The sequence below is a fragment of the Thunnus albacares genome, chromosome 11 (assembly GCF_914725855.1).
Source record: "Thunnus albacares chromosome 11, fThuAlb1.1, whole genome shotgun sequence".
NCBI classification, from domain to species: domain Eukaryota; kingdom Metazoa; phylum Chordata; class Actinopteri; order Scombriformes; family Scombridae; genus Thunnus; species Thunnus albacares.
In genome coordinates, this window is record NC_058116.1 from 15,048,769 (window position 1) to 15,062,086 (window position 13,318).

General features: G+C 39.2%; 1 long non-coding RNA gene across 1 annotated transcript; it reads right to left on the reverse strand.

The window, feature by feature from the left end:
• Positions 1-2,671: 2,671 nt before the first annotated feature.
• Positions 2,672-5,180, reverse strand: LOC122992461. The gene is made up of 2 exons (XR_006406055.1): positions 4,415-5,180; positions 2,672-4,232 (listed from the first exon to the last, which is right to left on the reverse strand). It is a non-coding gene; the product is annotated as an uncharacterized LOC122992461 (long non-coding RNA).
• Positions 5,181-13,318: the final 8,138 nt, after the last annotated feature.

Sequence of the window (13,318 nt, forward strand, 5' to 3'; positions counted from 1 at the left end):
GCTTGTGATTCATTCCACCATCCTCCCGCCTTGCTGCTAGGAGGATAGGTGCCTGGTATACTTTTTACTGAAGAGAGCAGGAGCTCCGAACAGCCTTAGAGGCTTAGCAGAGAGACACAAAGCAGCAGTGGCACCGTTCATACCTTCAGGTGACAGAGTGCTGATGATTATAGCAAGGACAATGCCCTGCATGTGTCAAACAATTGGCAAATAATTTATGTCATCTTTTCCACTGTTATTTCCGTGGAGGGCACTAACTGTGTTGCCAATATCAAACCTCCTGCAGAGGAGAGGCGGGAAAAAAAGGGACATGCTACAAAAGACTGATGGAGGGAGAGAGGAAGAGGGAGCAAGAGGAGTGGATTGGGGGAGGGGAATAAGTGCCAGGCTCAGCTTTTTCCTGACTGAAGATGCACAGCCATCTGTGAGGAGACAAACACACGTATGGACATCATTTGTCCAACATCTTACATGATGTGAAGGCTTTTCACTCGCCATGCCAACCTGTGTGGCAGATGATGTATGTGTTTCTTCAGTCCTGTGATTACTAGCATGGAGCTGCAGAGCAATGCTCTTCACCTCATCAGTTCCACAGGCTGCGCTCCAAGGTGGGTGAGGGATTCGCTGCAAGATGGCTTCTGACACACAGCACAACCAAGGCGTACCAGCATGAATATTATACAGTGCATTTCACCACAGCCACCCACTGTGAACAGATCAATCGAGGTGGATGAGGTGAATTAGAATTTTAATAGAGTGCCTAGGTGCAGTAATTAAAAAGAATGATTATATTTTCCCTAAATGTATGAAAAAGTGGATGGTCCATTGGGGTGGTGCTTGCTGCTTTGGTCTCATATATAGTGTACACTACCTATTTATTTCTCATATGTCCTTAGAAGGAAACTTTTAAGTGACACTAGAATTACAATAAGTACAATAATGTTTATCTATTCCATTTTCTTAATGTCTACCGTGTAATAATTGTTAATGTTTTTCCAATACCTAACAGTTTTGTTATAGAGCAAAAATAATGCATTGTTTATCTATCACACAAAGCAGTTGACCTGTATGTACGTAACACCGTTGCCTAGTCCTCTCACAGCCATTAATCACTGCCAGGATTTAGGTGAGTATTATTAAGTTTCACTTAATTTGGAAAATTAAGCCCATTGCTCCTTTTGGTCCACAATTATCTTTCATGGCCGGTGGATGATGCGTAACAGGTTTATATATGACTAATATGGCACAACCTAAAAGGTAAATACAAGGATAAGGAGGATGGTGGCGAAGAAGAGGAAATAAGCCCGAACAACAATATAGTGTCATCAGACAAGCTGAGAGACGAGTGGGTGATAATTGTTGTGGGAGCCATGGGAGCAATAGGCTCTTTGAGAGAAAGGTAACAAACCAGCAAAACAATAGAGATGAATCACAGTGGAGGATCTGCTGCTGCAGTCTACCTTCCACTGAGGCCCTATTAGACTCGGCTCACAAGCTTTATGTTTCAGTCACAGACATCTGGTTACTGCTTTGAAAGCCCAGGCTACGACTGTAACATAAATCCCTGCCTTTGAAAGTTTTAGTTATGTGGTCTGTTGTGTATTCTGTTGTTGATTTTTTTTTTGGTAAAAGATGAAGAATTGAACTTTGTTGGACATTTTTATTGTGTTGTATTTTTTAACAGAGAGCTGACACATCATTTAACAGAACAAGACTCTTGCTAAGTTGAACAGCAGGACAGGAAGGATGTTATCGCTTTAAAGTTCACTGCGAAATCTTACGCGGCGAGCCGAGTGAGCTCAGTCTCAATTAGAGCACCGTGGGCTGTCAGTCAACAAAAATATCTCCATTGTTCGGTGGCTTCATCCAGAGAGAGAGCAATGTTTTTGTAGGGTGACCTGGGCAACTATGCTGTGTCAACTGGTGTCAGGCTACAAGTGCAATATACCAGCTTGCCCGCAGGCTAAACCCCAAACGAGGCCCCTTGTGTCCCAAACAACACAACCAAAGATAAGGTTCCTAGTCTCCTCCTTGACAGATATTTCTGGTTGAAAGAGTCAGAAGAGGTGACACAGCCATGGTCACTAGACAGGAAGCCGGTCAGCCAACCTCTGCTCTTAATGTCAGCAGTTGAACTGGATAGTGTGCATGAACATGGGTGTGCAAAAAGATGCTGATCTCAGTCATGGAGGAGTATCCTTGTTAGGCAGCTCTAACATCATCTAAAATGATAATCCACTAATGTGCAACAATGCTTAACATTAGGTCTTTTGTTCCTCCGGGGCAGAAGTCGAGGGCTCTCCTCTAATGGGATCCTGCACCACAGAGGAAGCTTTGTCTCTCATCAAAGAAGAGGAAGTCCTCTGCTGCTGTAACTACTCGGTGCCCCTTAGAGTGCACGTTACAGACGATGCAGCATCTTTCATGTTCCAGTTAAGGGGAAGAAGAACAAGTGAACAACCTAACCTTTAACCCTCACATGACTTTTCGGAGCATGTGGTGATTTGTCCAAAGTTTGAGCCCTCAGAAACGATGACCAACTATTCACTGTCCAGAGTGGCAGACCATAATGAATTCTTTTACTTAAATTTGGAATTGGCTAGATTTTCAGAGGGTCTAATTAATTTCCCATGAACAATGCAAGTTCTTTTTTTTTTTTTTTTGCCTTTCAGATACAAACCAGGCCATCCAGTTCAGTGGTTCTCAAAATGGGACGCGGAAAAACTCATTAGGTTTCCCCTAACCTCCCTCAGCTGTGGTTGAGCTACAGCAGGTTAAGTGTCACTCAGAAATTAGCGTTCTCCTGGTAGAGCAGTGGACGCCACATCAGCTGCTACCATTTTTGTAACTACATTAAACAAACCCTCTGAAGGCCTCAATGATGCATGCAATCTTAATTTTTATTACAGCAATTTATTATACACTCCCCGAGCTTATGACAGCCCCGACTGTCATTAACAGATTAATTATAATTTCCCCCTGCGCTCAGAGTTAAAGAGAAACGTGAACGCATACAGGCGCCCCTTAAAAACAATGAGAGCTGGGTAACTGTGTTTCATCATTCCAGTGGCTTTACCCTTCACCCTTCTTGAAAGTAAATGAAATGGAGGAACTAGGGGTCTGCTCCTGAGGTCCTCCCTGCAGCCACTACGCATAACAAAGCACTCAGACACAACTGATGCACTTCAAAAGGAGAGAATTGTCTCCCAGGTCATCATGAGCAAAGACAGGACAGACTTGAAAGCTGCCTTTTGGTTCCACCTCCTTTGTGTCATTGTCCAAAAAACCCCCAAACTAAACATGGCAGCAATTTCAGTAGAGATTAGAAGTGTCGTGTACAGTACACCTAGTTCTGTAAAATGCCAAACGCATTGCAGAGGGCAGTGTCCTCCTTTGGCTTCTTCAATAACACAGCAACTTTCTGCCCTTCAACTGCCCAGTTAAAATGTTGAAACTTGCTTTGCCCACATCAACTTACTGTTAATAACTCACAGTTGCTCTCACAAGCCTTAAAACCAAACAAAAAACTACAAACAAACTTTTCACTATAACATCTCCTTGCCACCTTTCATTAGGCCTAGCTATACAATCATCTCAGATTCCCATTATTTAAAGTTACATTTACTCTACGGGGAATGTGAGAGCATGTTTTAGTGCCACAACTACATTCACAAGCAAATTCCTCAATAGCCACCTCTACTCTTGTGATGATTCTTGTTTAAGTATACTGTACTTCAAATACTCTGATATTACAATACAAATTAATGCTAAGAGAGACATACATGCCATAGAAAAAAGTAGTGGCCTAACTTTAGCAAAAACATTTTCATAGGAACCATCTCTTTTAGCTTGCCGAAAATATACTGGATTATTTAATTATGATTACCTCAAGACATAACTTGGCAACATGTCAGCAACAAGTGACAAAGACACCAACGTTTGCATGTCAAATATCCTATTTAATTCATTTTGGCTGTAAATGCTGAAATATTTCCACTGTAATCTATACATTGTGACACTTTACACTCCAGTGTACACCTTTTCACTACCCTTTTCACATTTTTCAAACAGAAAATGCACACAAACTGAAAATGCAATGAAAAGTCAGGATAGCATTAAATGTAGCTAAATGATATCTAAAAGTTTGAACATGGCATAAACACTCAAGTAGACAAAGGTGCAGTCAGTAGCGAGCAGCTACCTGGCACAGCTATTCATTGCAGGTCTGTCACCTGCAAATTAAAGCAAGAGCACGGAGATATTGAGGTGAGGGTTAGTTTAGTTAATTTGTGTTAAAGGCTGTAAGGCAAGAACATTAAAAAGCTGGTAGGGAGGAAAGGTAATAGCCCAATATTAGACAAAGGTGGGGATTAAACTCATTAGATCACCCTTAATCATCTGTAATGACCCTCACCTGTAATTTGTACCTCATAAAAGTTCTCCCATCTCAGAATCCATCATCTTGGGTTACATCAATGAATAAAACACAGTTAAAGTGAGAGTGAGAGAGTCTTGGTCCTTAAAAATGTGTAATTAGTCATGCAAAATAGTTGAATAGGCCATTTGAAAACATTAAAATGTTATATACTATATACTGGTCATGGAAATACTGTACAACAGGTCGTTAATATTGTTTGACATGACAGTTTAACCAGTATAGACGGGTTTCCCATTTACAAACAATCAAGGAAACGAGGGGTAAAAAACACATTTCTAATAGCTAATATATGGACATTTTCAGTCTTAAAAAATGATGTAATTTGCTGGTAAGCAGTATTATATCTAAATATAAAAATAAGTATCTAAAATTGCATTTTAGAGGTGAATTTGCACCACTCATACTTGCATTTCCCAACATTTTCTTAACTGCATGCCACACATTAGACACATGTCTGCTCTAGTTAGCTTACATGACAGAAACAACTGCTGCTACCAGTAATACAGCAAACAGAGGCTACACAAAGTTCACCCTACAGATGGTGAAACATGAACAGTGCACATCCCAGACCAACAATGGGAAGCCCAGATTAAAACTAGAGACGCACCCACACACATAACGTTAGCATAAAAAGTAACGTTAGCATATATGACACTCCTACTGTTGGCCTATTGCTAAAGGTAAGAGCACAGAATCCACTTCAGTCTGGATATTATATTAGTAATGTCAACATTTATGAAAATCCTTTCATAAATGTTCATAAAAAGTTTACCCTGAAAATATACCAGATGCTAGACATATTAGTGTTTACAGGCAAAGCTTCACTCACACCAAACTGTGTCAATACATGTGATATGCTTTATCACCCACAAAGGATAAAAATAAATTCCTACCAACTGTTTGTGATTTTTCTCTGAAATATTACAAGAATAACAACATGATGCATTCTCTATCCAAATCCATCAGTCTGCCACCTCTATCAGTTGTCACCAAGTAACACTGATGACAAGCATTGATCACAGAGCCTAACAAACCTTTGCAATATTCATTAAACAGCCATAAACAAAGTCGGAGCCTTACCTTTAAACAGGCATGTCTTCCATGCCCATTTCTGTGCAAAACGTCTTGTTATAATTTAGGGTTCTGGCCAGATCATTAAATGCTAATATCTAATTACGCTCTCTGAGCTAACAGAGAGGATTCGTTCTTTGGTTAAGAACATTTCTCATGCAGTATTCTAGAGGTTTGTGCAGTTTGAGGCAAAAAACCCCCAACTGATCTCATAAATTGTGAGTCATTCTGGTTTGTTTTCTTCCCCCTACTCCCAGTATCCATAGCAACAGTACTTGTTTCTGCTTGTTAAATTAAGCTAAATCTTAAGGTGTGTTCAGATAAACATGAAGCAAATTGTAGAGATGGTAAGTTAGATGCAAGTAGGTGCAAATTTACGTCAGACTTCGGAAACCGAGGTGAAGACGAGTCCACAGGAGTTTCAACTTGAGCAAAAACGTGCTCGTCCTGAGGCTGTATGACTTCATAAGCATGCAGAGACAATAAGAAAGAGGATAGAAAATAGAGTAAAACAACAGAGCGAACTGAACGCACTGTTGAGTTTTCCGTTTTCACATGAACACACGCATCCACTCTCCACATCCACATGGTCAGTGTTCGTTGCTACCAAGCTACAGCTAGACTTCATGCAACACATTGAGCAAACCTTTACTGGAGAACAAACTTTAAAAAGTTCATTACAATTTGAACTTTCTACCTGTGGTAAGTGGCCATGGTACATGAAAAGATGTAGAAAATAACAGACTCAGTGGAGGAAATGTGTCCCATGATCTGCCTTAACTCTTATTTTTGTAGATCAGAACTCATCATCATTTATTATCACTGAAACAGGGTTGTGTTGTATTCTTGTGAGGGAATTTGATACATGTTGCATCTTTAGTTACCTCAGAGGCCAGTGAAGTTCACATTCATGCTGATTGTTTGCTGTTTTAGCTAAATGAAGTGAAACTGGAACTTTCCAGGTTCTGCTCCAGAAGTAGGAAAACCTCATTCAAACTCACATTGACGTTTGTTACAACACAAATGACCAAAATTCGCCCTCAAAGCATAACCTTACTCAACCACAATATGTATAGCTCACTCCATGTCTAAAAAAGGAAGGCAATATTTTAAAGACTATATCATTTTTTAGAAATATTTTATTCTGAGTGTCTTTGATTGTCATTATATTCTTATAAGACCTAGACCATTGCAGGTGAAATGTCGCCAGCGTCACAGAATGAGACAAGTTCATTAGAGAGCTGGTGGCCGCTGCAAGCTCAAACTTGTCTGTACCAGCAGAATAGTGAGGGTTGAATGGTGTCATTGTATTTTTAACAGTAGAGATTTAAAAGTTTGGCAGATGACATTAGAAGACAGCTTTGGTGGACAATATGAATATGGAAGACACTAACTAACACTTCTGGTAAATTTTATGTACACAAATCAAAAATCATGAAGGTTCCAACTTCTAATAGTAAGCGCTGTAGTGAAGCCAATTTATCTTAGAATATAGAAAGCAATTCCCTGGAATATATTAATTGTTTCTGAAATACAGATAAAAGAAAAGCTTAATAAGAGAGATTTTATTGAGTCACAGAAGCTAGTGGATCAGAGGCTAGCCTGGAGGTGAAGTCAGGACTTCTATTAAACAGCAGCAATAAAGTTATTCAGTCTGTTCCATGCTTATTTCTACATAAATGATATCTTACATTTGGTCTATGACACTCATTGCACATTTGAAGCAACACAATTGGCTACTAGAAGTCTTGGAGAAAACGCATACAGTATTTCTCAAAATATATCATTCATAAGACATCCATGATGTAACCTGTATCATAAAAACAAATATCCCTTGACTTTGAAAGCTTCATTAAATCAGACCAGCTGTATTTTCAATTTATGTTGATTGAGCCTGTGTACTATTGTCCTGGCTTCACCATTTGTTGCAGCAGACTTAAATTAACAATGTATGGAGCACTTTGTGAGTAATGCTACAAAGTACAATGTTTCATTTATGAGCTGTATAACACAATAGCAAAGAGATCCACATTTTATTAAAATTTAATTAAGACAAACGATCTAAGAGGGCATCCCATCTCTTAGGTGGCTCTAAAATCACATGACAAGCTGGACACAACTGCTGAGGACCGAGAGGAGACACAGGGAGAAGAAGGACATGATGGCAAACAGAAAATAAACGACAATTAATATGTGGATTTCCCACTGAGTTACACATATAGACAGCTAAAACAAAAACAGAAGTGGTTGTAACAGTTGAGTGTAAGGCAACATCCCACTGGAGGACGGTGTGATTTATTATGGGTTGACTTTATTGAGAAAAGGTTAGCAACATGTCATTAATGAGATTTCACAGTGCCACAGTAAATCCTACATTATTGTTGCCTGTTTGTTTATACTTTAGTCATGACTTTATGTTGATCATCAGTTGCTTGAATCATGTGAATGTCCCGTAACTGTGACAGGCTTGTGATGTCACGTGATGTAAGTGCAGCTGCCCAGTATCTCAGAAATACTGCATGTCCATGTTGAACAATTCTGCACTTCACAATATGCGTCCAATTCCAATGCAGGAAGTGGTGTGTCCTTTATGCAGTAAGGCAGAAAGTCAGGTGTGAAGGTCAAGGAGGTTGCTGAGCTTGTAGTACATCTGACTTTTATTCAGGAGACCAGAGTTTGCATCTGGTTAAAGACCTGCAACGTTAACTACGATCTTTCCCTAATCCTAAAGACTCTTACCACTTAACCTGGATGGTTAGACCTCTGAAGACCCATACTGGTAATTACATGAGGTCACCAAACACAAGATAACAACAGGAATGATAAAAGTTAGGTGCATCTAAAGAGCGAGAGAGCTGTCAGTCAAGCACATTTTGTTTACACCAATAGTGTCGTGAAAATAAGTGAAAACACCTGCGCGGGTGGACAGTAGAGCCTTCAACCAAAGTGTTGTTGACACCTTGAACCTTGAAGGATAATTCCAGATTAATTCAACTGGGTTTATTTCCCATATATGTGGCCACTGTGATGCTATGGGTCATGCTAAAAGTTTGCGCCCTCCAGCTCTGTTTATTGAGATTTAGGGGAAACGAGGACTCGCACAAAACCAAAGTATATTGAGGCAAGCTTCACGAGCCGCAGCTTTCCAAATAAACATGATTTGAACATAAATCATTTCAAAAGTTTGTCTTTGAGTCTGACCGAAACTAAACACAGAAAGCAGCCACCTGGAACAGCCAAATCATGTTCATTTGGCCTGATAAATGTTGTTTCCCAATATCTCTTCAACGGAGCTGGTGAGTGCAATGTTAGGATGATCCACAGAGCCATAAAAGCCACATTTATGGGAAATATGCGAGGTTGGAATATCCTTCAACCATATCTTAACCATGATTAATATGCCATAACTTTCATGAAGCATAGTTGCCATGCGCAGATAATGTAGGAATGCAAGAATTTTAAAAACACCGGACATAAAAAAAAAAAACGCTCACTGAACATAATCCAAAGTTTTGCAGAATCACCTAAAACAGACATTCTTGTTTGGCAATAGGGTCGAAGTGTAGGTGCATTTTCGTCCAGGATTCATTACTTTCTGCCCTGCCCAGGATTTTAACTAATTCAAGAAAACATGTCTAAACTAATTATGTTCAAGGCTAAACGGGGTCTTGCTCCAAACTACATTTCTGAATTCTTTACCCCTTATGAACCAAATTGTAGCCTGAGGTCTTCTGGCAAGGATCGTTTGGCTACTCCTAGATCAATGTTGGTGATATAGGTGACAGAGCCTTCGCTCTGAAGGCTCCCTGACCTTGGAATGCCTTGCCAGAGGAACTTAGCCTCGTCACTTCAGTGTCAACCTTCAAGTCCCTTCTTGAAACACACTTGTACAGACAGGCATTTTCATCTTCACTATCTGCAGCCTGCTGTTACCTTCTGTCATATATTGTGCTGAGCTGAACTTATATCTACTGTCCCTGTATTTGAATGTTTTGTTTTTTCCCCTTATGTTCAGTTTGTTCATTTTAGTGTATTTTACCATGTTTTATTTACTCTCATCTTTTGATCCTTTGCTCTGTGAAACACTTTGTAACTTTGTAACACTTTGTGTGTTATTATCTATATTTAAGTAGAAGACACCAGCAAAGTTTTCATGTGTTTCAGATATCAGAGACATACACTTGGTTGGTGTCTCATGGAGTTTAAGGCAGGTCAGATTCTGGATACATGGGGCGTGATATAGTTATGTTTAATGAGACAAAATATTATGTGCATATATTCACTATGAGGAAGCAGCTCTGAACATGACACGACTCACATTAGTAGAAAATCACATTCCCGCAACCCTTGACTAAAGAAGTCTAATGTCAACACTTCCCAAGAAGAAAATCACGTCATTTATTTTCCTGTCAGTCATACCTGACTAGAGTGCTGTCAATCACCAGAGAGCCATGAACACACTGCTCTGCTACATACCAATAGGATCAGAAACAGTCACATTTTCAAGAGTTACTGCACCCAGGTTGTCAGCAACACATTTTTCATGCGAGAGATTTTGGCCTTTTGGAGCCTTTTGGATATAATCCAGCCTTCAGCATGCTGCTTTAGGACAAGAGGTCTGAGATCGTAACACCATGTGGGATCCTTATGCATTGTTTAAGATACTGCAGCTGGAAGACTGACTGAAGAGCTAGAAACATTTACAGCAAGAAGTAAAGCAACCTATTCAGTGCAGCATCACGCAAGAACAATGTAAAGTTTCATATCATTTCTGCCAGATATTTTAAAAGAAACACACACACATTTCATATCTGGAAAACTTGTCAAATGGAACAATGGTTATGTTATGTATGCAGTCATTAGAGGTTCTGTAGAAAAGAGGGAGATTGATGGACTTGTGTAGCCCTGTGTGGTCTGTGCTGCCGGGTCATACCAAGACGAGCTCCTTACAGTGCTTTCCCCTGGGCAAGCGAGAGTATTGGTCTAAGTTCAGATATAACTTCATTTTCTATGTGGATGAAATGCACCTTAAGGGCAGAGACGGTGGGTGGAGGAGAGGAAGGGGTTGGGCAGAAACTGTGTTTCGAGCACACACACACACACACACACACACCACACACATGATTGTTGAGAGTCAGAGGCTAGAGCATAAAAGAAATCCATTGTGGCTGTGGAGCCTGACTGCTGACAGAAATTAAATTGTGTCCACTGACTTTTCATATAACAACCCAAGGTGTGTGTCAATAGTGCCAGAGCCACAATACCATTACCGAGCCGGCAAAAAAGCTGTTTTGTTTTCACTCCAAATGTCAACCTCTCAGTTTCCTTTATCTCCCTCTCTCAAGAGCAATAAAGCAAAAACATCAAAATTTCAACTGAGAAACATCACTTAAGAGTAATCAACATAACAGCTTGTGTATTTACATTGAGTACTTAATAATAAAGCTTCCTGTATGTAGTTTGTATTTTTAGTTTTTGTAGTTTGAGTGTTTTCAAATTTGCATTGTTTAGTTTGATGGAATCAGATTCTTGTTTGTTATCCCCCTTGGTACAATTTGTTTTGATCTAAACACAGCAATCGTTGTCAGGTTTGGATCAAAACAACCGTATAGAGAAACCCTTCAGAGGAAGTGGTTTCGGCCTGGTCTCAAAGGAAAATTGTGGAGCAGTTTGTGGTGGAAATGTGATCCGACCTTGATCTGACTACAAGGTGCACTCTGCAAGTTTTAGTTAAACGTTGAGAGATATGGAACAAAATAAAAAGCTGGAAGCAGCTAGCTGGAGAATGATTTGAGGTCTGACCTGAACTAAGCAACGAAATATGTTGCCCTCTTAATATTTAGGTGGATAAGACCTTCTTCAGAACCTTCCCTCATGTTTACATTTTTCGCTCCTGCCCTAGACAAATCTCTTTATACATAGATTTTAGTAATGCAAATTTTTTTCTATGTAAAAAGACGACAAGATGCGAATTGTCATATTATTGATTAAAATGCGTAGCTCTCAGTACAGCTATTACAGTAAAACCCGTCCAATAAGAAGCATGTTTTGGACATTTGAGATGATGCACAAATTTGATTTGAATGACTGGTGATGTAGAAATACAGAAGTATCTGTATGTCTGCTTATTTTTCACAGGGTTGCCCGCAAACTTTCAAGCCTCACATGATGTTTTTCTGCACCTTTTCACCTTTCTAGAAATCTAAATCAACATATAAGTTTACACTTCACATGCCTGTACACTATAAGTTTGTTAAACCTAGTTTCTAATAATAAAGAGTCCATTTTCAAACATAGTGCTGTTTTATGTTTTTGTGTTGTGTTAGTTCTAGATATCTAAGTTAGAAAGTTAGCTAACTAATCTTGTTGTTGGAAATAAAAGATGACATAAATGTGCATATCACATAAAGCAGAAAACAGCATTCTGTGATGAATTTAGTATTACAGTGAGGTAATGTCATCATGTCATCATAAAATTAAAATGTAACAGTGAATCCTCTCAGTCCATAATTTGTTTGGCTGCCCTGCAAACAGATACACGAGTTGCTTTTCTTCTGTTGCACTTAAAGGTGTGTTTGACCTGTTATTAAAGTGCACTTACCACCACCACTGATCTCACCAAATCAACCAGAACTGAAATCTTAAAGGCAGTGTTGTGGCGTAACTAGTTACATGTCATGGTGTTATGTAACTAAATTACAAAATAAGTAAAATTGTAATTAATTACAGTTACTGAGAAAAAAATATGTAATTAAATTACAGTTACTAATTAAAATGTTGGTGATTACAAAGGGGTTACATCCCAATATATTCTTTTCAGTAAAAAGCTTATATGTAAAATATAAGCATTCTATTGCTTTGTATCTTTTCACAGTGACTTCTTTTGGCATATTTCTGGACAACGTGGGTCAGCAAAGCTGTTGAGACAGATTTGAGTGCAACACCATCAAGGGTCGGATGTCTTGCAAGGAGCTGTCGCTACGGCTAGACAGGCTCAATTCATTTCCATTCAAATTTTGAGCGTCGTTTTTGATCAGTTCTCTTGTTTGAATTTGCACTGCTTCTCGTCTGCCACTCAAATCAATGCGCATTGCTCTACGCAACCTGAGTCTACCATTACTGTGACCAGCAGACCACATCAGGGCGGGTGGCCATGTTGGCAGACAAGAACGCCTTTCAGTGCTGGAAATGAGGTTAACAGTGAGGTTTACACTGCCTGGTTTAAATGTATGTTTTCAGGACTTTTCTGCTTTATTGCCCAGTTTAAAACATTTGTTAGAAAAGTAAACAAAAAGTAATCCAATGTAATAAGTCACATTACTTTGATGAAGTAATTAAAATAGTCACATAACTTATGACATTTTTAACAGGGTAAGTAGTAATCTGTAACCTTCCCAACACTGCTTAAAGGTTTATAGTTTTAAAAGAAGTCATTGTAATGGACACTGAAATGGAAAGAAGGGACAGAGTTGAGGACAGTAATGTTGGCTGCATTGTATGGTTGAGGTTACTGTTAATGGAGAGACTGGTGTCTGTCTCTTTGACGAAGGATTTCTCCCAGTTCTATAAATGTTTATGCCAATGGTCAGACTAAAGGAAAACCTTTGCTCTTTGATTATAACAACAAAACTTTGCATTCAAAACATGCTACATGTTTTACGCGGCTGAAATAACTGCCATCAAACTCCATTGTACCTGTATTAGATGCAGTGTATTTATATGCAACACAATCAGTTGTATTATCACAGCTTTTTTTCATTTAGTATGATGTATAAGTATAATCTTTCATCAACAAATCTCCATTTTCTT